General features: G+C 37.3%; 1 protein-coding gene and 1 pseudogene across 6 annotated transcripts in view; one reads left to right on the plus strand and one right to left on the minus strand.

Moving 5' to 3' along the window:
• The window catches only part of FAM168A (family with sequence similarity 168 member A), a 158,763-nt gene that overhangs the window by 40,816 nt on the left and 96,329 nt on the right, over nucleotides 1-21,618 (plus strand). For 2 of the 6 annotated variants that reach the window (XM_011377390.2, XM_023521664.1), the window contains exon 2: nucleotides 2,932-3,041. The exons of the other annotated variants lie outside the window; for them this stretch is intronic. The gene's annotated coding sequence lies outside the window, so the exon portion shown is untranslated. The remainder of the gene's footprint in view (nucleotides 1-2,931; nucleotides 3,042-21,618) is intronic. 6 annotated transcript variants of the gene reach the window in all.
• Nucleotides 21,357-21,475, minus strand: LOC111730409 (annotated as a pseudogene).

Genomic DNA, 21,618 nt, shown 5'->3' on the forward strand with positions numbered 1-21,618 from the left:
AGCATACAATATTTAATATCTGTCTTTTGTGACTGGCTTATTTCACTTGGCATAATGTCCTTAGGGTTCATATTGGTTTTGTAGCATGTGTCAGAATTTCCTTCCTTTTTTATGGCTGAATAATATTCTATCGTATAGATACATATTTTGTGTATCGATTTGTTGATGGATACTTGGGTTGCTTCCATGTTTTAGTTGTTGTGAATAGTGCTGCTTTGAACACGAGTGTACAAATATCTCTTTGAGACCCTGCTTTCAGTTCTGAAAATGTACCCAAAAGTGTAATTGCTGGATCATATGGGGCTTCTATGTTTAATTTTTTGAGGAAATGCCATAATGTTTTTCATAGTGGCTGTACCATTTTACATTCTCACAAGAATCCAGTATCTCCACATTGTCAACAAATGTTATTTTCTTTTGGTAGTAGTCATCCTTATAGGTGTGAGTTGGTATCTCATTGTGGTTTTGATGTGCATTTCCCTAATGATTAGTGATATATGCTTATTGACCATTTGTATATTTTCTTTGGAGAAATGTCTATTCAAGTTCTTTCCTCATTTTTTGAATCAGGTTTTTTGCTATTGGTGGAGTTTTAGGAGTTCTTTATATATTCTGGATATTAATTTCTTATCAATATATAATTTGCAAATATTTTCTTATGTGGCTTGCCTTTTAACTCTGACAATGTCTTTTGATGCACAAAAACTTGTTTTTTAATATATAGGTTTGTAAAAATTTTACTTTTAACAACAATAAAATTGCCTTTTTGTATTATAAAATTTTATGAATTTTAACACATGCGTAGATTTGTGTAACTACCATCACAGTCAGGATATATAACAATTCCATCATTCCAAAAGCTTCCTTGTTACAGCTAGCTTTTTAATAAGTGCTTTTCAGTAGTGTTATTGAGATGTCTTGTTTCAAGAATGGCTAAGGTCAGTTGCAAACCAATCTGAATTGCTTATGGCTCTAATTGGTTTGCTGGGGAATACTGTGCACTTATTTTCTCTCTCTCTTTTCCCCGTATAGATGACCTTGGGAATCAGATTTAGCTCCCTCTTCATGTAGCAGAGCACTGCTGATAAGTAATAAATACAGGAGTCTTGGATTTTATGATACACAGTTTCGGTGATCATTCTCTTAATCTGTGGTAGTAAATCTGTATTCTTATGATCTCTTAGTGCTTGGTTTATTAATTCATAGCTCTTATGATTAAGTGTTCTAGGCAGTAAAAAATAGGGGAAGAAAAGTGAGAAAGAACCCTAGGTTTGGGGATGGTGAATGAGGACCAATTCCTGCCTCTGGTCATTTACTATAGATCTTAAATCATGTGATTTCTATGAGGTGTAGTTTTCTTACCTGCTGTAGGCTATTTGAATCATGAATATTAAGTAAAGAAGGTGAGTGATATTTTAAATAAAGAAGGTGACTGTTATCTACCATTCAGTAAATGTTAAATTGGATGTGAATAGTAAGAATATTGATAAGTGGAACCTAAATAAACCCCAGATTACCTTATTAAAGTTTTTTAGTAACAGCTTTATTGAACTTTATTGAACTATGCTCCATATATCATATAATTCACCAATTTAGAGTGTACAATTCAATGGCTTCTAGTATATTCACAGACTTATGACCATTTTTGTTATCTCAGAGAGAAACCAGTATCTTTTAGTAGTCACCTCATACTTCACCCATTTTCATCAACTGTAGGCAGCCACTAATCTATTTTCTACATTAGATTTACCTATTTTGGATATTTCATATAAATGTTATACAACATGTAGACTTTTGTAACCAGGCTTCTTTCATTTAGCATAATGTTTTCAAGCTTCATTCGTGTTGTAGCATGTATCAATACTTCATTTTTATTATAGTCCATCCTATGGACAGACCACATTTATTTATCTGTTCATCAGTTAATAGGTATTTGGGTGGTTTCTACTTTTTAGCTGTTATTAATAATGCTGCTACAAACAATCTTATATAAATTTTTGTGTGGGTGGGTATGTTTTCATCTCTTGGGTAGAGGAAATGAATTCTAGAAGTGGAATTGCTGGATAATTGGTAACTTTATGTTTAATCTCTTGAGGAACTCCAGACTGTTTCTGAAATGGCTGCACCATTTTTCATTCCCACCAACAGTGTATAAGGGTTCCAGTTTCTCCACATCCTCTCCACCACTTGTCTTTTTGATTTTGGCCAGCCTAGCGAATGTGAAGTGAGTGGTATCTATCTCATTGTGATTTGATTTGCATTTCCCCAGTGGCTAGTGATGTGGAGCATCTTTTACCGTGTTTATGACCCATCATGTTACTATTTTTAAGTTATCTCTCTGTGTTTTACTACCGAGCTAGGTAATATTCTTCTTTAATAAGACAGTGCTCTACACATAGAAATGCTTATTAATACTTACTGATTTGATAGCAGATTATAAGAGGATCCCAGAGGAAGAAAAATAACACTTCATCAAAAACAAGACCCCTACATAATGAAAAGGAAGGGAATGGAAAAAGATATTGCTGTGATGAACCTAGAAGGTATTTAAGTCAGACAGAGAAAGATAAACACTATATGATTTCACTTATATGCGGAATTTAAGGAATAAAAAGAACAAACTAATCAAAAACAGACTCACAAATATAGTGGACAATTTGGTGATGGACAGAGGGGAGGGGGGTTTGGGGGACTGGGAGGATGGGGTGAAAGGTTAAAGAAGTACAGATTAGTAGCTGACGGATGGTCACAGGGATGGGAAGCATGGCATAAGGAATGCAATTAGCATTAATACATTGGCTGGGTCAAGGGAGGGAGGGAGCAAATGGGGGATCATTTTATGAACTATATAGATGTCTAACCATGTACTGTATACTCGAAACTAATAAAAAATTTTTAAAAATCACTTCATCTTATTCTCCTCTTTTTCAGTTACTTCTATCACTAGTTGAATTGAAAGTCCTCAGAGAGGCTATTCAGAAAAGGGAGGTTTTCAAGTGATATTCAGTCTGTTGAGAGGAAGACCATATTGAAGACATAAGGTAGTAAAGAACAATTAATAGCTGAATTGATTACATATATTGATTGTAGAGCATTTACAATTTGATCTTGGCACTGGGGATACAGCAGTGAATAAATTAAAGTCTCTGCTTTGAGTTGTACTCTAGTGGGCAGAGACGTGAAAAATTAAGCAATGTCTGGGGAAGGGGAGTTATTGAAAGGGGGGGAGGTATTTTAGATATGTTCAGTTAACCTAGGCCTCTCTGGTGAGTTGAAATTTGATTACAGATCTTAATGAAATAAAGGAACAAGTTATATTGATAATTTGAGGGAAGAATGCTTCAGGCAGAGAGAACTATAAGTGCTAAATCCCTGAAGTGGGGTTGTGGTCAGTGAACAACAAAAAGGGAAAGAATGTCCTTCCTATTCACATTAAGGAATCCGAGTCTTGCATGTGTTTCTTGGTCTGTGCTTTTGGCCACCTCAAAGTGGTTTCCAAACAACATGAATGTCTATGTTAAAATTTAATTTTACAGCAGTGTGGCTGAAGTGTAATAAGGAAAGAGGACATTGGTAAGTGGTAAGATCAGATAGGTAAAAAGGAAGCCAGATTACATGGGTCTGGTAGGCCATGGTAATGACCTTGTCTTTTTTATTAAAAAAAAATTTTTAATTTATTTTGAGTGAGTTGAGAAGGTGTTACAGGGTTTTGAACAGAGTAGAGTGTGGCATGATCTGTTTGAATTTAAAAGGATCATTTTGGCTTCTGAGAAGAGAGGGACATGGGTTAGATAGATGGCAAGGGCAGAAGCAGGGGGATCAGATAGGAAACTGTTACAAGAGTTAGGGAAAGCTTGAGCCAGTGTGATAGCAGTAGAGGTGGTAAGAAATTATTGGAATCAGGATATGTTTTGAAAGTAGAGCTGACAGAATTTGCTGATAGATTAGGTGAAGATTATGAGAGTAAGAAAGCGGTCAGTGGAAGATTTTTGCCCTGAACAACTGTAAGGTTGGAGTTGTCATATATGGAGATGGGAAGGACTGGGAGGAGCAGGTTTGTAGGCAAGGTCAGGTGTTTGGTTTTAGACATTACATTTAAGATGGCTATTAGCTAAAAAGGAGATGTCAGGCAGGTGGATATACAAGTCTGGAATTCAGAGAAGTCCAGGTTGGAAATATAAAGCTGGGAGTCATTATTATATATAAAGCTGTGATCACCTAAGAAATGTGTGTAAGAAGAGCAGAGAAAAAAAGCATAACAGGTGAGCCCTAGATACTCTGACATTGGGAGATTGGGAAATTCAAAGGAGTAGCCAGTGAGGTAAAAGAAGAATCAAGAGAAAGAGAAGTATCAGAGGTCAGGTAGTTTGTGGGATAATGGCAAATGTCTCAGCTTGGTTGCCTAGAGTCCTTGAGTCTAATCATGTTTTGGTTCTAAATAACTGGGATATTGGACAGTTCACTTGACCTTTTTGGGCCTTGGGGTGGTTTCTAAAATATAAAGCTTGACTAGAGTGTTTCTAAACTTTTTCCCCTTGACTCAGGTGTTTCTAAACTTTTTCCCATCAGCATAATAAACTTGTTTATATAACACTTTTTTGTTTGCCCAAAGCATTTCCATGTGTTTATTGTGTTTAATCATCATAACAACTCTATATAACTTATATTTTTATACATATATTACAGATGAGAAGATTAAAGAAGTTTAGAGACTTGTCCAAAGTCACAGTCATAGTTAGAGACTTGAGCCCAGATCTGCTTGATCTCAAAGACTGTGCTCTTTATATTATGTAACAACTGCCTTTTTACGTTAATATTCTAGAGCTCTATAATTTTGATCACATAGAATTCATTTATTCACTCATTTTTATTCATTGAATATGTATTGAGCACTTGCAATGTATTACTTACAGTTCTAAGTGCTGGAGATACAATTGTGACGAAGACAAAGTCCTTGTCATTATAGAGCTTTCATTCTAGTGGGAGAGACTGACAAAAAGAATAAACTAATAAATAATACATTGTTAGTATCATAATAAAAAATAAAGCAAGATAAGGGAACGGATTATGTTGGGGGATGATCAAGAAAAGTCCTTTCTGATGAGATGGCATTTGAACAGAAACCTGAGTGATTCAAAGTAGCAAGACATGAGAAGATGTGGTAGAGGAAAAAAGCAGAAAGGTCCAGAGATAGGAATGAGCTAGATGTGTTTGAGGAACAGTAAGAAGGACAAGAGGTTGACAAAATATATAGAGCTTTGGAGTCAGCCCTGGGGACGGGGAGGGGGTGTCACTTCTGACTCCCTTCACTTAATTTACTGTGTGACTGTGGGCAGAGTACTTGGCTTTTCTGAGTTTTAATTTCCTTATCTGTAAGATGAAAATGATCAGACAAAGGCTGTCTAGAGAATTAAATGAGAATATGTGTAAAATAGCTAGGATGTTTCCTGGCACATTGACTTAAACATGTTTATTGCACACTTCCTATTCTTGACTGCATCCTAGTCACTTCACTGTCATTCAGTAAGTTCAGTTTTTCTGTTTTTTTCAATTTGTTTTAGTCAGCAGATATTAAAGTTCTGTTTTTGTGCCCAGGCTGTACTAGGCATTCTCCCTGAGCTCATCTTTGTATTGAAATCAAGGAAGAAAGTGTTGGACTAAAAAGAAAATGATTTAGAAGTTGACAGGTAGGTACAAAAATAAGGGCTTGAGATATTCTGATAGTTGCAGCCTCTTATATATTCATTAATTATGGAAAGAAACTGCATATGCATTTCTGTCATCTTTCCTCATCATGGAATACTAGCTCTATTCAGGCACTTACCAGCCAGGCTTCCTGCTGACCCAAACCTGCTTGCCTTAGGAAAATCAGGACGGAGCCAAGTCCTCCATCCTTATAAGACCATCTGTTTTCAGACCCACAGCTGCTGCCCTTACAATTGCAGTCCAACACAACTGGAATGATTTATTCATCTCCAGGTAGCATTTGTGCACCAGGCTTCCGGCAAAGTATAGCATCAGCTTTACACTTAATGAAGCATCCAGCACAGGTGGTGAGCTGCACCAGAAAGGATGCTTCTGGCTTAGAAATGGCTGCTGGACAGGTGGAGGTAAGCTGTTAGTCCTGAGAGTATATATATATCCAGAGGAAGAGCAGAGTGAACACCATGCAATGAGGGAGAATTTCTTGTCTAGTAAAGAGTCTTGATTTTCGTAGCCTGTATTTCTGGAGTTTTGAGATAATTTAACTCATCTTTAAGTTAAATGTTGTACCACTCTTGAGTTAGGTGAGAAAATTAAAATTCAGAGAAGGGAAAGGACTTAGTTTAAGCTGCATAGCAGTTTGGCACAGATAAGACTTGAACTCAGGTATTCCAATTCTTAGCACAGTGTTTACTGCCACATGTTTTGTTGTGCAGTGAAACATTTTAAAGCATTATCCAAATATGAGATGGCATTATTATTATTTTGCTCAGTTTATAAATACTGTGAACAGATCACAACTTTTTGCCCCTCAGTAACTGAATGACCAAGCAAGTCGTTTAATTTTTTTGAATCTCTCTTATTATATATAAAGAAGATATTTAACACGTGTTCTGAATTATTTTGAGGATTAAAGGAGGTAAATTATATGAAAGCTATTTAGGTCATTTTTGATAATCAGAAGATAATAAATGCTAATTTCTTCTCTTCAGTTCAATTAAGCAAACACCGATTAAGCATCTATTTTGTGCCAGCTCAATTTCTAGGCTCTTTACTTACATTATCTTATTTAACCTTTAAGTTCCTTTCTTTCTTCCCTTAAGATGAGCATCTAATGGGTATAATAGTGCTTTTCTTCCATGACATAATCTTTCCATAGTCAAATTTCCATAGCCAGACACAGTTGTCGCAAATAAGTTATGCTTGCTGTTAGAAAGATCTAGAATGTTAGAATATAGTATGAACCTGAACCTGTGGTGATATATGTGGACCAATGAAACTAGAGCTAGTCTATGAGGCTTAACTTCTGCCCTTCCTACAAGGCGATTTGGGGACCTTCAGTTTAGAAGACAAATCATGACTATGACAGCACTCTTTGTCACCTCAGAGAAATGTGGTTTCTCTTTTGGAATGTTTGGTTTTAATAAATTGCTTCCTTTTTACCTTAGGTTTTAGGCTCTTTGATAAGCCCCTCTGCTTCTCATACCCAATTTTCCTTTACCCTCAAGGGCTTGCAGGCAATTGTTCAGATGGAGAACAAAAGCTTTCTCCAGTTCCTGGTGGTTTTGTAAGAGTGGCAGGGCCTCAGGGAGAGAGATTTCATCTGCTTATTGGAATTTGTTTTTGATGTGTGCCTGACTAGGCAGTACTTTACTAGGGACTCTGCTGGGGCTGGCAGAGGAGGAGATAAAATTTTGTAATGGAGGTCTGTCAACATGGGTTTTAGCTATTTCTGCCCTAGCTAATATCAGCTAGGGCTCCAAAGCGCTTGTTGGGTTTGATGCTGCTGCTTTTTCCTTTTCTTTTCTCTCCTCTCCCCTCCCCTTCTTTCTTTTTTGGGAGGTATCTGCACCTGTTGTCCAAGTTTTCCATTTGCACTTTAGTTTTCCAGGTTGTTGATCTGTTCAGTGAGTGGCTCAGTATAATCCCATTCAACAGACTAAGTTAAGTTGGAGATACGGTAAGAAGTAAAATAAAGTACAGGGAAATCTAGTGCGAGGTAGTAGAAAAGCCTTGGTAAACCCGTAGACATGTGGTTTTAAATCTCAGCTTTGCTTTATACTGGCTTTGTGATCGTGGGTAAATCATTTAATCTCTTTGAGCCATAGTTTCTTGATCTTTAAAAATAGGAGTATAAATATCTACTTCACTTAAGATTGTGGTGAGGATTAAATGAGAAACTGTATAGGAAAGAATCATGCATTAAGTTGGTGCTCATTAAATATTCTTTTCCATCTTCTCATCTCCTTAAGGAGCTTATATGGGGAAATCAGACATGTATACAAGTGACTGTGTGTGTGTGTGTGTGTGTGTGTGTGTGTGTGTACACACATGTATGCATTGGTTTAATATAACTCTGAGAAGTGGCTGGAATTTACCAGTCACTGGGAATTGGGAGGTGAGGGCTTGGGATGAATGTGTATCTTCCTTGAAAACCAGGCTCAGATAAGGTAACATAGCACAATCTTTGTTCCTTTAAAGAGGACTTTAAGAGGCAAAAAAGAAAGAACCTGGTGGTAGAGGCTTTGGGATACTGGTTTCCTCAGGGGGACCATTAGAGTGTCTCTGGTAATTTCTGGTCTCTTAGAGATAGAATAATCTGCTTCATAGTAAGCTGAGAAGTACTAACTGTCCCTAATAGGTAGTTCTCACGCTTATAAACCTGGGGTTATAGCCACCAACCTTTCCCTCTACTCCCAAATCTGTTATATTATCAGCAGAATGATTTTTTCCAGGGTTCAAATCTGGTAATCTTAATTTACTGTTAAAACTTCATTGGCTCCCAGTTGCCTTCAGATTAGAGTTCAGATTCATTCTATGACATATAAGGTTTTCCTTTATCTAATCTCTGCCTGCACTTTTAGCCTTAATCTCCCACGGCTCTTACCTATGCTCAAGTGACACTGCATTATTTGTAGCTTTTCAACCCCTCCACCCTCATGTATGTTCTTGCCAATGAGTCTTTCTGCTATGTTGTAGTTCCCCTCCTTCCTATTCTTGTTTTACTTGACAAACTCCTACTCTTTAAAAAAAATTCTTCTCAAACCATGTTTTCTGTGAAGTCCTCTCTGACTTCTGCAGGTGAGGTGTCATGGGTTAAGAGACTTCCCTCTTCTAGGTTCATCTAGAATTTTGTACATGGAAAAATCTGACTACATGTTGTAGCGTCAGTGATTAGTAGACAGAATGATGTCTTTTAATGCTTTTGTTTATGACCCATTGACTGTTTCATTATAGTGCCTTCATTGGGTTTCTCAGTTCATCCATAAGTAGATCCATTCACAACAGATACCTTTAAAATTAGAAAAATAAATGCAGATAAAATACAGCACCCTTGCCATACTTAACAAATTATATTTTATTATACCTCTTATCCCTGATGAAGCAAATAACCATCAGTAAAATGAACAATTAGTTTTGGAAAGATCTATTTATTATCAGTTTAATGGGCATAAGTCCATCTGATCTAATTTTTTAATCATTGACAAACTTTGTAACGAGCTAATTTGCTTTCTTTCAAATAATTTTTCATTTGGATCCTCAAATTTCTTCTGGTGTAAATAAGATCTGAATTCTGTTTTTTATGTTGGAACTTTCCCCAGATGTCTAATGATCCTTGGTGGTGTGTCCATATTTCAAAATGGGATACTAAAAAACTTACTGGAAATTTAAATACTTGGATGGGGCTTACTGATTGGACCTCATTGTATAGTGATCTGCCTGGGCTGTTTTGGGAGCAACTACAGTGTCAGTATCTTTAAATCTTTCCAGTAAGGTTGGTTAGATTCTCTGGAAAGATCCTCTAGTTTTTCCTCAAGGTTATAGGACTAGCTGCCACTGGTCTGGAAGCTGACTGGGAGAGGAATACTGCAGGGACGTCCAATATTCAGTTCACTTAGACTCTTATTTTCAGTATAGTAACTACCTTTAATTGTGCCTGTTGTTCCTTTGTCTAGAGACCCTCTATTTTACCCTTTTCAGAGGGAAAAGAAAACCTGAACATGGTGCTACCAGTTTCTGAAGAGAGAGAGAGAGAGAGAGAGTGTGTGTGTGTGTGTGTGTGTGTGTGTGTGTGTGTGTGTAGTGGGGATGGTGTTACAGGTGAAATTGAATTACTTTTAATTTTTTCCACTGCTGGCTTAGTATTCATCTTTCTTGGATATGATAAGTCAGTTACTGCTCATCCATTTACTTTCTAGTTTTCAGTATTTTGTGGCTATTGCTCTTCTCCATTCCTCTTTATGGTTCTATGCCTTATAAAAAATTTTGAAAGTAGGGTTTAAAATACATCCTTTACTCTCTCTTCAGAATAGGCAGAGTATTATTTAATCTTTCTTGAGATTCAGGTTCATTATTTTGAACACCAGTTATTCTGCCTTTTTGTGTTGCAGTGATGCCCACGGGAGCTATTTCATCCAACACTACTCTGATGCTATACTTTAAAACAAAAACAAGCTAAGGGTCACCTTTTTGATGAGTACTGTGCTTTTTACATTCTTTTTAAAGTTAATTTATTTTAATTAGTTTCAAATATACAGTACATTAATTAGACATCTATATAGTTGATCCCCCCAACTACTCCCTCCCTCGACCCTCCACCTAGCCAACATATTAATGCTAACTGCATTCCCTATGCTGGGCTCCCTATCCCTATGACCATCCATCAGCTACTAATTTGTACTTCTTTAACCCTTCACCCCATTCTGCTAGCCCCCCAAACTCCCCTCCCCTCTGTCCATCACCAAATTGTACACTCTATTTGTGAGTCTGTTTTCGATTAGTTTGTTCTTTTTATTCCTAAGATTCTGCATATATGTGAAATCACATAGTGTTTATCTTTCTCTGACTTAAATACCTTCTAGGTCGATCAAGGCAATATCTTTTTCCATCCCTTCTTTTTAGTCTGTGTGTCTCTCTTAATCTGAAGTGAGTCTTTTGTATTTCTTCTTCTTACAGAAGTCCCTCTAACATTTCCTGTAATACTGGGTTGGTGGTGATAAATTCCTTTAGTTTGTTTTTGTCTGGGAAGCTCTTTATCTGTCCTTCAATTCTAAATGCTGGTTTTGCTGGATAAAATATCCTTGGTTGTAGATCCTGGATCTTCATCCTGTTGAATATTTTCTGTCAAACCCTTCTGTCCTGCATAGTTTCTTTTGAGAAATCAGCTGCCAGTCTTATGGGTGTTCCCTTGTAATACGTTTTTCTCTTGCTGCTTTTAATATTCTTTCTTTGTATTTAACCATTGGCATTTTAATTATGACGTGTCTTGTGGGCCTCTTTGGATCCCTATTTTTTGGGAGTCTCTGAGCTTCCTGGGGTTTTATGTCCATTTCCTTCAGCAGGTTAGGGAAGTTTTCCGTCATTGTTTCTTCAAACAGCTGTTCAGCATCTTGATTTTCTTCAGTTACACCTATCAGACAAATATTTGGAGCCTTAATAGTGTCCCATATCCTCCTTAAATTATTTTTATAGTTTCGGCATCTTTTTTCTTGCCATTCTGATTGAGTGTCCTGATTGGCTTTCCTGTCCTCTAGATAGGGCATTTGATCCTATTCTTTATTCACTTTGTTTATTCCATTTAATATACTTCTCATCTCAGATAATGTGTTCTTCATTTCAGACTGGTTCCCTTTTATAATTTCCATTTCCATTTTTATGTTTTTTATCTCTTTGTTGAAGTTCTCACTGAATTTATCTCCACTTCCCAAAAGTTCATTGAGCATCTTTATAACCAGTGTTTTGAACTCTCTATCTGTTAGATTACTTGACTCCATTATATCTGGATCTCTGTTCTGTTCTCTCATATGGTTTCTGCTTCTTTGTCTTCCCATTTTGGCTGCCTTTCCATATCTGTTTCTATGTACTAAGCAGAGCTCCTAAGTCTCCCGGTCTTATAAGTGTGAATTTGTGAAGTGTAAGAATCCAGTGGCACAGCCCTGAGAGGAGTTCAACTGCAGGCCAAACTTAGCCCAAGCCTCTACCCCTCGGGGATCACCTGTTAAGATTCAGCAAGCAATCCACAGATGTTGTGCTTATAATTGCCTCAAAAGGCCACACTAGAAACCAAGGCTAGCTGCCTCCAGTGTGAGTCTAGGTGCTGCTCAGCAAGAGCACCAGACTTGCTGAGGCTATACCAGGATGTGGCTTGGGTGGAGCTCAGTGTTGGGGGAGGTGGGGTTTCAGGGAATCCTCTGGGCAGAGTGACCTCTGTTATCCAGTTTGCTTCCTTCCGTGTGCTGGGAGTGGGGAGGGCTCAACAGGGAACAGTGGCTACCACCAGCACTTCTGTACAGAGGAAGTCTCACCTCGGCCCTCACTCTGACAATGTCTCCCTGTAAGTCCCTGGTGCCCCCTGTGCGCAGCCGAATGGCACTGGTGCTCAGAGCGAGCAGGTCCATCACCATGAAAATCACAGACGAGGCCTCTTTAAGAGACGTCTGCTGCTGCTGCTGCCTCCATCTCACTCAGCGGCTTGGGATTGGGCAGCCCTGTGTCCTCGCCCTGTCCTGCCTTCTGCCATTACAGGGTGCTTTCTTGGATTTCTCCTTAGTTGTATGGCTTGTTCATCAAGATCCCTGGCGACTTTTCCTTGCTGCTGCTCTTTGTTTCCGTCACAACTTTGATTTGGTCTCCAGAGTGATGAACAGAGCCTCTATCATCTATGCCATTTTTTTCCCTCCCTGCTTTTTACATTCTTGTCGTTGTTTTGGAATTACTGTTCTGCATTTTCTCCTTGTGTTTGTGAAACACAACAGACAGCATTATTCTTTCTTTCTTTGTCATTTCTAACCTACTATATATGGTACTCCCAAATTACTGAATTTATTAGGTATGTTTTTAAAAGAAGAGTGAGACCCTAGGGAATCGACTAATAGTAAAGTATGAAGAATTAAAGACAGTTATTTTGGCTTTGAAGAGACCGTTTTTACTTATTTCCCAGTTCTCTGTGTATTCCAGAAAGACAAGGTTATCATATTGATGAATTCTATACAAGTGAGGTATTATAATTAAACTTTATGGCTTGTCAAGTAAATTGCTTTCATCTTTATCATCTTTTTACTTTAAGTTGTATAGTAATTCTACAAGGCAGTAGGGCAGGTAAGATTATTCCCATTTGTGGCTAGGGCAATTTGAGGTTCAGAATGATTAAATGACTTTTTCATATCACATAATTGAGAGAGCTGGCCCTAATCTCAGGTTGTCTGACTCAGACCCTAATGCTCTGTCTCTTCTCTGTTCTGTCCCTTTGTATGTGACTTTCTATAGAGAGGGTCAGATTCATAAGATTAGAGTTCAGTAAGGAGTATTACTCATTTGATCCTTATGGTAGCACAGTGGGACAGGCTGTATTTTTCCTATTTCCCACCTGGGGAAATTGAAGCTCAGAGAGTTTAAGTGACTTATTCAAGGTTACTGGTAAAGTAAAGAATGGCATAGCTGGAACTCATTCGCTGCTTTTGACTCCAAATCATGCGTTCTGATTGCAGTGTATGATATTTCCTCCCTAAATCTGAATGAGCTTCCAAAAGAGAAAATATGCCAGCCACATGGATATCAGACAGCAGTGGTTTGGACTGTTAATAAGCAGCCAAGTCATCTTCCCTGGGAAGGTTTCAGCTGATTGGAATTCTCAGGCTATTTTTCCAATTTATGTAGAGGAGGAGGATAAAGAACTGTTTGGACTTGCAACAAACTTTAATTCCTTTAGTGGAAGCACTAAAGTTACACAGTTGCATTGCCAGTTTGGCACAAGGAAATACTTAAGCTCTCAAGTAGAAATAACTTAGTTTCTAGTACAGCCTAATATTTCGGACCCCAGGAGGGATTCATCATGAATCAGGGAATGCTAGGGCTCTAAGATCCATTCATTCTTAGGTTTAAAGGCTGAATTTGTGTAGACAATTCAGTAGAACAATTCTATATACCTGTATTGAGCTCCTACTGTGTACTAAGAACAATAATAAACACTAGGAGAATGTCCCTCTTAGGAATCTCACGGTCTAGTTGAGAAGACACACACAAACAAATAATTACATTACAGTGTGAGAGAGTACTATAACTCAGAGAGAATACAGAGAGCACTGAACAGAGAAATGATTAATTCTTCCCAGATAAAGGGTGGAGGAGTGATTGGAGAAAACTTTACAGGGAAGGTGGCGATTGATTTGTGCTTTGCAAGATGGGTCAGATCTTCAGACAGAAAGGGAATGAATGGCACTGTAAGCACAGGGAACAGTATGTGCAAAATCTCAAATATGAAAGAGCTTGTTTTAGGGAAGCAGTGGGAAGCTTGATTCAACTAGAACTGGAGAGTAAGGTAAACTAGGCCTCTGTTCTGGTCTGAGGCTCTCAAGGCCTAGTCCTATTACGCTGTGCCAGCATCTGCTCACCACAGATGTATTTGTCCTCTTATGCCAGTATTCTCTGAAACAGGCTGCATTTCCTTTCCAGTCTTGTTAGCCTTTTTTCAGAACTTAATTTAATAATACTTTCATCTAAAGCTTTCCAGGCTGATACTTCTCTTCTCCAAACTGCTGTTGCCCTTTGGAAGTCAGTGCAATTCCCTCCGAAGTTAATACTGAAAAATGTTCATCCATAATTTGTTTCTATATTGTTTTCTATTCTAGAAGGATTACCCATTAATATTTTTGATTATGCCTAGAGTGGAGGTTTATTGTTTGGTTATTTGCATTTCTTAAGCCTTGATTATAGTTTTATTTTAAAGTTGTTTAACCTTAAATTCAGCTCAGGGAGGCTTTTTAATTCCTTTTCTTTTTGTCTTGGTGTTTGTCAGCCTCCCCTAGAACTCTTTTTTTAGCATCTGTATCCACTACTAGACAGTAGGCCCCCTGAGGGCAGTATAGTTTACCTCTTGAATTTTTTCAACAGCCAACATAGAGCCTGGACATAGAATAAGTGTTTGGTATATGTTTATCGTTTATTGAAAGTCAGGATACAGGAATTCTAGTTCTACTTCTACCAATATGAGACCTTGGGCAGATCACTTCCAATCTTTGAAACCCCATTTTTCTTATCTGTAAAATATGGAGGCTGGACTCCATTACCAGTATTATAGAATTTATCCCACTTAGAGTAGTCAGAGTCCAGGTCAAAGTGATAGATGCCACACCAATAATTCGAACAGGTAAACTTTAATATAAAGAATTGTTAACTAGGTAAAAAGTGGTTAACTACTAAAAAAAGATAAAAAGAGAACTCAAAAGGTGTAATAGGGGTGGTAACTGCAGAAAATGACTATCATCCATCTCTAGGGTTGAAGGAAAAACAGGCAAAGGAAGGAACTTAGAAGGATAGGAAAAGAGTTCCACAGGCTGAGATTCATACCTCTGAGGGGAATGTATGGCTATCCTAGGATTGTGCTGCTTGTTACTGTGGTGAAGAAAGTGACTAGAGGGCACTTACCTTAGAACCTGGAGAGCCACTGTGTTGAAATCTACCATGCCTCCCTGCACACCGATCTTGCTGCCTCGTACAAAAACCAAACACTGGAAAAAGTCCCTTCTTTTCTTCCTTAGTTTTATATTCTCCTTCTAGCACCCTCTATTGGTAGAACCTGACATGAACCAGCTGAGAAAGGAGAAACGTAGGCTACAGAGTCCATCCAGTCTAGTATCACAGACTTGTATTGTATTTCTGGTTTGGAGCTGTAAGGCAAAAATTAATAATTTCTATATTGTAATAATATAGAAATTATTTAATAATTTGTCTTCCTCACTGCACCATGAGCTCAGTAGTGGCTGAAACAGTACCATATTTTTCTCTGTATCTGCATCATTCCAAAAGGGGCCTGACACTAAATAGTTGCTTAGAAAATACTGTTTGAATGAAAGAAAGTCTGTAAGATAGTGAAAATTATGTGTTTTTTTTTTTTTTTTTTTAGGTTGGCTTAAGTCTGATTTTCTTGGAAGATACTGGGACTGGGCATTCTCTCTCGCAGTTAAAACTTTATTGAATGCCATTTGTCTTGTGCCTGTCTTTGCATAGCTTGCATTAAATGCTGGAGTGAGGGCAAGGAGAACATTCTCTTATTTATATCGATCTATTTTGTGAAATTAAATACATCCCCTTCCCTAAAGTGTGAAAGTCTGAAATCCAGGGTAGCTACTTTGCATACAAGTATATTCCTCAGAAAGTCAAGGAGATTACCATGTGTCATGTGCAGTTTAGTTCATTTCTTCCCTACAGCCCATTGTATTATCTCATTTTACAGATAGAGAAACTGAGGCTCATAAAGATTGAGGGACTTGATCAAAGTTATACAGCTGGTACATGGCAAAGCTAGCCCAGGTTTAGATGTTCTAAAATTTGAACAGGCAGTATTCCTCCTTTCTCCCTGTTTATGAGGGCAAGCACAGAGGTTTTTTTAGCTGATGGCAGTAGAAATCTGTGGAATTGATTTCTGTTTCTGGCCATTTGGGGCCAGGAAGGTATCAACAAAGCAAAATAGCAGCACTTGCAAGACTACAATAATAGTGTTTGCTAATAATTGGCCTTTAAATAAGCTAGTTTGAGCTTGAGCTTCAGAAACCTGATTTGTGACGCATTTGCTATTTGTCAACAGGGTATTCTTTCTTTCTTTCTTTTTTTTAATTCCACCCTAGCAGCTCACAAAATAATTTTGATGCTTTCCCTGAAGCTTTTCTTCTCTTGCTGCTTACAGGTTTCTTTCTTTTTCTGTGACCTGAAAATAGATAGACCACTTACTTATTATTAGGAAGCAAATTTATGAGGCTACTGTGTTTGTTGCTTCTGGGCCAGCACACACAAAGCCTTTAAGTAAATTATTCAGGCTTAAGAGTCAGTTAGTCCTTTCTCAGGTCATCAGCCAGGCAGAGTTGGGGACCCTGATGCCTGTCTTATTGCTTGATAGGTCAGAATATTACATATGGCCTTAAAGAGATATTGTTACAAGAAAAGCTTTTCATTAAAAGTATTGGAAGAGGCCAGGAATGTCAAGATTTGCTAATCAAATTATTCAGCTGGTTATTTTGTGATTATCCACTGGGATGGCCACTGAGATTGGCTGACATGGGAGTGTAATTTCATCATGACAGTGGCCCTTGGACCAAAGTCACCTTTCCTTATTGTTGTGAGCAAGAAAAGCGGCTACTGAATTAAGACTTGAAAACATTTGTCTTTCCACAATGCCAGGTTTATTGAGTGGAACCTTCTCAGATAAACCGATCAGGTACCCATGCAGGTTAACACACAGAGAGGGGAAGTACAGTCTTAAGCGACAGAGCAAAGGGATGACAGTCCTTAGTGTGTCTCCAGAGTGAGCTCGTTGACTGGCGGTGTGGAGAACTGTGTGTTGGTCCCAAGCCAGTGGCTATGATGGGTCAGAAGGTCAGAGTCTTCAGCTCTAGTGCAGGTGTCCTTGATGCTATTGAATTAGGCTTGAGCATCATCTTTCTAAGGTATTCAGCATATATGGACCTTACAAGGTGGGATCCTCATGCTTATGGTCTCCTGCAGATGGGGGCTGACATCTATAGTTTTGAGCGGTTCATTTACACCCTAAGGGCATTCATTCCCCTTATATGCAAGTTGAAATCACTGTCATGGCTCCCATGGAATCCATTTGGTAAAGTCCAAAAAGTCCTCATTTCTTTATGCTCTATACACTTAGTTTCTTTAGGCAGTACCATTGAATCTTAGGATAGTTACCTTCCCCTTTGATTTTCTTGGCAGTAAATGTTGCTGCTTTTTTGATTTTGAGAATTAATGACATTCTTTGTAAAGAATTGAAGAAAAAGTCTGTACATGTTATTTGTTTTTACCTGCATGCTCATTAGAGTTGAAATCTTACTTTCACTTTGTGGTTTAGCATTGAACAGAAAAGGTGGTATAGTGGAATTAGTATGGGCTTTAAGAGTAGAACCACCTGGGCAAAACCCATCCTGCTGCTTAACACTCTTAATAGTTACTTATCCTCTCTGAGCCTCAGTTCCCTCATCATTAAAATGAGAATAATGATAAATAATAACAACAATAGTTGTAACCCGTGATTTGGAGTAAATGAGAATTTCTCTGAAACTCTATTTATCTGTAAAGTGGAGGCAACAATTCCTCAGTAATAGGTTTGGTTTGAGAAAGAAACTGGCCAATGTAAATGGGTATGTTAAATGCTAAATAAGTGGCTATGAATGTTCCTAGGAGATCTGAAGGAAAAGACTCTTGAGGGTAGAATAGTTCCTGTGGAATGGGTCAGGACTTAATAAATACTCATTGATTAATTCTTTCAGTGGGAAGCTCTTGTCATTTCCTTTATGGACAGTTTTACTTATTCTGCTGTTCTTTCTTCTGCCCTCATGCCTGCAGACAGAACTATGGAGTTGTTTCCCCTGAGAGTTTTCTTCCCAAACTGTAGTCCTGATTGTGTTATTTCAAGTTGCTCTTTATAGAGAAAGAATACAAAGGCCGAGCTGCAGTTTGAAACTTCTGGTAGCTTGTATTTCTGGGTCCAGTGTTTTGTATACAAGACTGAACAGGGTTTTATCAGAGGCTTTTAAGGAGATGTGATCATGCACCGCCCCCCCTCCCATTTCTTTAGTCTTAGCCAATAAGAAAGGTTGGCCAGTAAAAAAAAAAAAGTTTTATAGACTAGTAAACTAGATGTCTCTGCAAAGGTGGCCGTGGTTTCTACTTAGCCTCATCAGGCAAGAGACTGGCAAGTTTGAATTCTAAAGATTTTGGTTTAAAGATTTCATTTCTTTTTTTGTCACAGGATTACAGAATCCTTAGAGAGCTTCAAAGCTGAAACAGATTATAGGACTCATTTAAAGTTATATGGTAAAACCAGACCTAGATTTCTTCCTTTTAATTCTCTTCCTGTAGTTCTTTGGAGAAAGTAGCTGTTTATTTTATAAGATGTTTAGTCAACAATAAGCAGTTTATTTTTGAGAATACTCTGATTTTCCTTCTCATAAATGCTGCAGAATTTTATTGAACTATAAAGTTTACAAAGTTCTTTCATGGCCAGTGTTCTTTTCTCTTCACAATACTTCTGTGAGATAAGTCAGATACTCTTAATGATTTTTGGTTTTGTTCTTGTTTTTTTAAAAACTGATGAGAAAATTGAGGCCCAGTAAGGGGAGGTGACTTGTTCAGAGTCCCATAGTGGGTCAGTGGTAGGCTTGGAATTAGAACTAAGGAACAAGGAACAAGGAAGCCCTTTTATTTTTAGGTTTTTGATTATCATTGGGAACATTGTCACACCTTGCTAACACTGAATATTAACATTCTCTACAATTTTTGCCAATCCAATGAGAGAAAAATACATCACTGTTTTAATTTTCATCTCCCTAATTACTAGTGAAGTTAAATATTTTTTCCTGGTTATTGTTTATTGGTCATTTGTACATCTGAATTTTGCATAATTTATTGAACATTTTTCCTAGGTTCTTAGTGTCATCATTATTGCAGGGGGTGGTGCTCTTATTACACATATTGAGGTTATTATATGTTGCACATATTTTTGATGTTTTCTTTATAAAATTTTATTTTATAAAATTTGGTGCTACCCTAGAGCATAAGAGTTTTTTATATTGGGATAACTATTTAAAAATTAGCTTACTACTGATACCACTAACATTACTATTGAACATTTACTTTATGAGTTTTCCAAGAACTTTAATATTCTTTATGTCTTTTGTCCTTTCAAGACCTTCATGAGAGGGTTTATAATTAAAGTAAGATGAATTAAAACAAGATGGTTTATCTCCTTTGAAAAATGCCATTGAAATGGAATAAAACTAGTATTAACTCACAAATACTAAGAGAGTAGAAAAAGGTGGAAGGAGAGGCATAAGTAATGAATGAATTAGTAGATTAGGGAAAGCAGAAAGCTAAAGCTACCAAAGGAATGTGAATATGAACAAAGCCTTTTTTTGTGGTACAGAATTCTAGAAAGCCCTAGATATTGGAGGTTCTAAGCATCTTGAATGTTAAGGTTAGAGGTAGACCTGAAAACAGGAATTCTGAGGTTATACAAGGAACAATTAAACTCCCAGATTTTTATTTCAGCAGAACTTTGGAGGTTTATTCTTTAGAGAAATAAAATCAGAGAGGCTCTGGACTTGGGAATACCAAATTTAGCTGCAAGTAAAAGAGAGTATTCCATAAACAGGGATTAAGTGAAGGTGTCTGTCCAGTTCTTAGCTCCCAGCCATAGGAATTCAGGCTTATTCTCCTCAAGTGGGAGACTGGAGGATTCCTTTCTGAGAAACTAACTCACAGGCATTTGAGAGCCTCCCCAATAAAAAATTGGCTTGACATTCTCTTGTTACAGTGAAGACTGGAAGTTAACATGTCCTGCCACAGTATATCTCTGTGTACTTTACTCTTAAATATGAAAGACTAGGCAAAGACCACTTTATATTGGAGAAAAACCTCTAATATGAATAACAGAAACAAAAACAGAGAACAGGAACCCCACTTCCCAAAAAAGAGAGCAGAGGGAAGGGAGAGCACGAGAGAGACAATGTAGAAAGCAAAAGAAAATTTGAAAAAAACTCAGATCAGAGAAGATACTGCCTAAGTGAAACAATTATAGCATCCTATAAAAAGACAACAAGAAATAACTTTGGGACACTTAAAAATATATCAGAAGTAAAGAATAAAAACAAATAAGTAGAAAACAGAGGAAAGAAACAAATTAGAAGATCAGTTTAAGATTTATTTAAATGTAAAGGCTATTTAAATTTAAGTGAATTGATTTAATTATTTTTGATTTTCTTCCCTAAGTTCTCTAGTTTTTTCCCTTTAGATCTCTGGGTCTCGTAGTTAGATGTTAGATCATAGAGTAAATGAAATTGTCAAAGGAAAAATGTAATTTCCCAGAATTTAAGTATACATATGTCTAAGTTGAAAACCCCATCAAGTGCTCAGTAAAATGAATTAAAAAATCATCATGAAATCTCAGAACACTGGGTAGAATGAGAATATTGTAAAAGCTTCCAGAGAGAATTAATAGGACACATACAAAGGCGTTGGACTTCTCTAAAGCAATATTGGAGGCTAGAGGAAAGTGGAGGAATTACCTTACATTCTTGCAAGAAATGATTTCCAACCTAGAATTCTATACCCAGTCAAAACTAACAAATATAAAGGACATTTTCAGACCTCTCAAAAGATTTCCCATATATGCTATTTCAGGAAACTTAGTAGTTTGATGTATCATAATGAGATAGAAAAGAAAGAGGAAGGCATGGATCCAGGAAATGGGGGGAATCCAAGATAGAAGAATGAGTAGAAATCTCAGGACCACAACTATGCAGGAGGCCTAGAGACTGGAGAGAATTACCAGATTGAAACAAGAGGTTGGAGGTCTCCAAGAAGATGTTTTAATGAAAAGGTGAAATGAAACCAATAAATTACCTGACATGTATGACCATATTAAAAGGAATCTTAAAGTTATTTTGGAGAATTTGGAGATGAATTGGGGAAAGGGACGTTAAAACCAGGCAGATTAAAAAATGAGTCAACTATTAATTCTAGAAAAAACTAGAATTCTAGTTGTCCAAAAAAGGACAACACAGTCATAATCCGCTATATGGCTTAACTGAAAATCATAGTAATGTAAACTTTGAATATTAATTTTTAAAAACATTTCATTTTAACACTCCCCCCTCCGCCTACGGCACCTGGTCTTCCTAGGTGGTCTCTCATCCAAGTACTAACCAGACCCAAGCTTGCTTAGCTTCCGAGATCAAACAAAGTCGGGAATGTTCAAGGTGGCATGAACATAGACTAAAAAAAAATTTCATTTAAAATAATTATAAAGTTATAGGAAGTTGCAAAGATAGTACAGGGAGGTCTTATATATCCTTTACCCAGTGTCTCCCAATAGATAGATCTTGTGTAACTATAATATGGTATCAAACCAAGAAAATG

The sequence above is a fragment of the Pteropus vampyrus genome, unplaced genomic scaffold (assembly GCF_000151845.1).
Source record: "Pteropus vampyrus isolate Shadow unplaced genomic scaffold, Pvam_2.0 Scaffold311, whole genome shotgun sequence".
Taxonomy (NCBI): domain Eukaryota; kingdom Metazoa; phylum Chordata; class Mammalia; order Chiroptera; family Pteropodidae; genus Pteropus; species Pteropus vampyrus.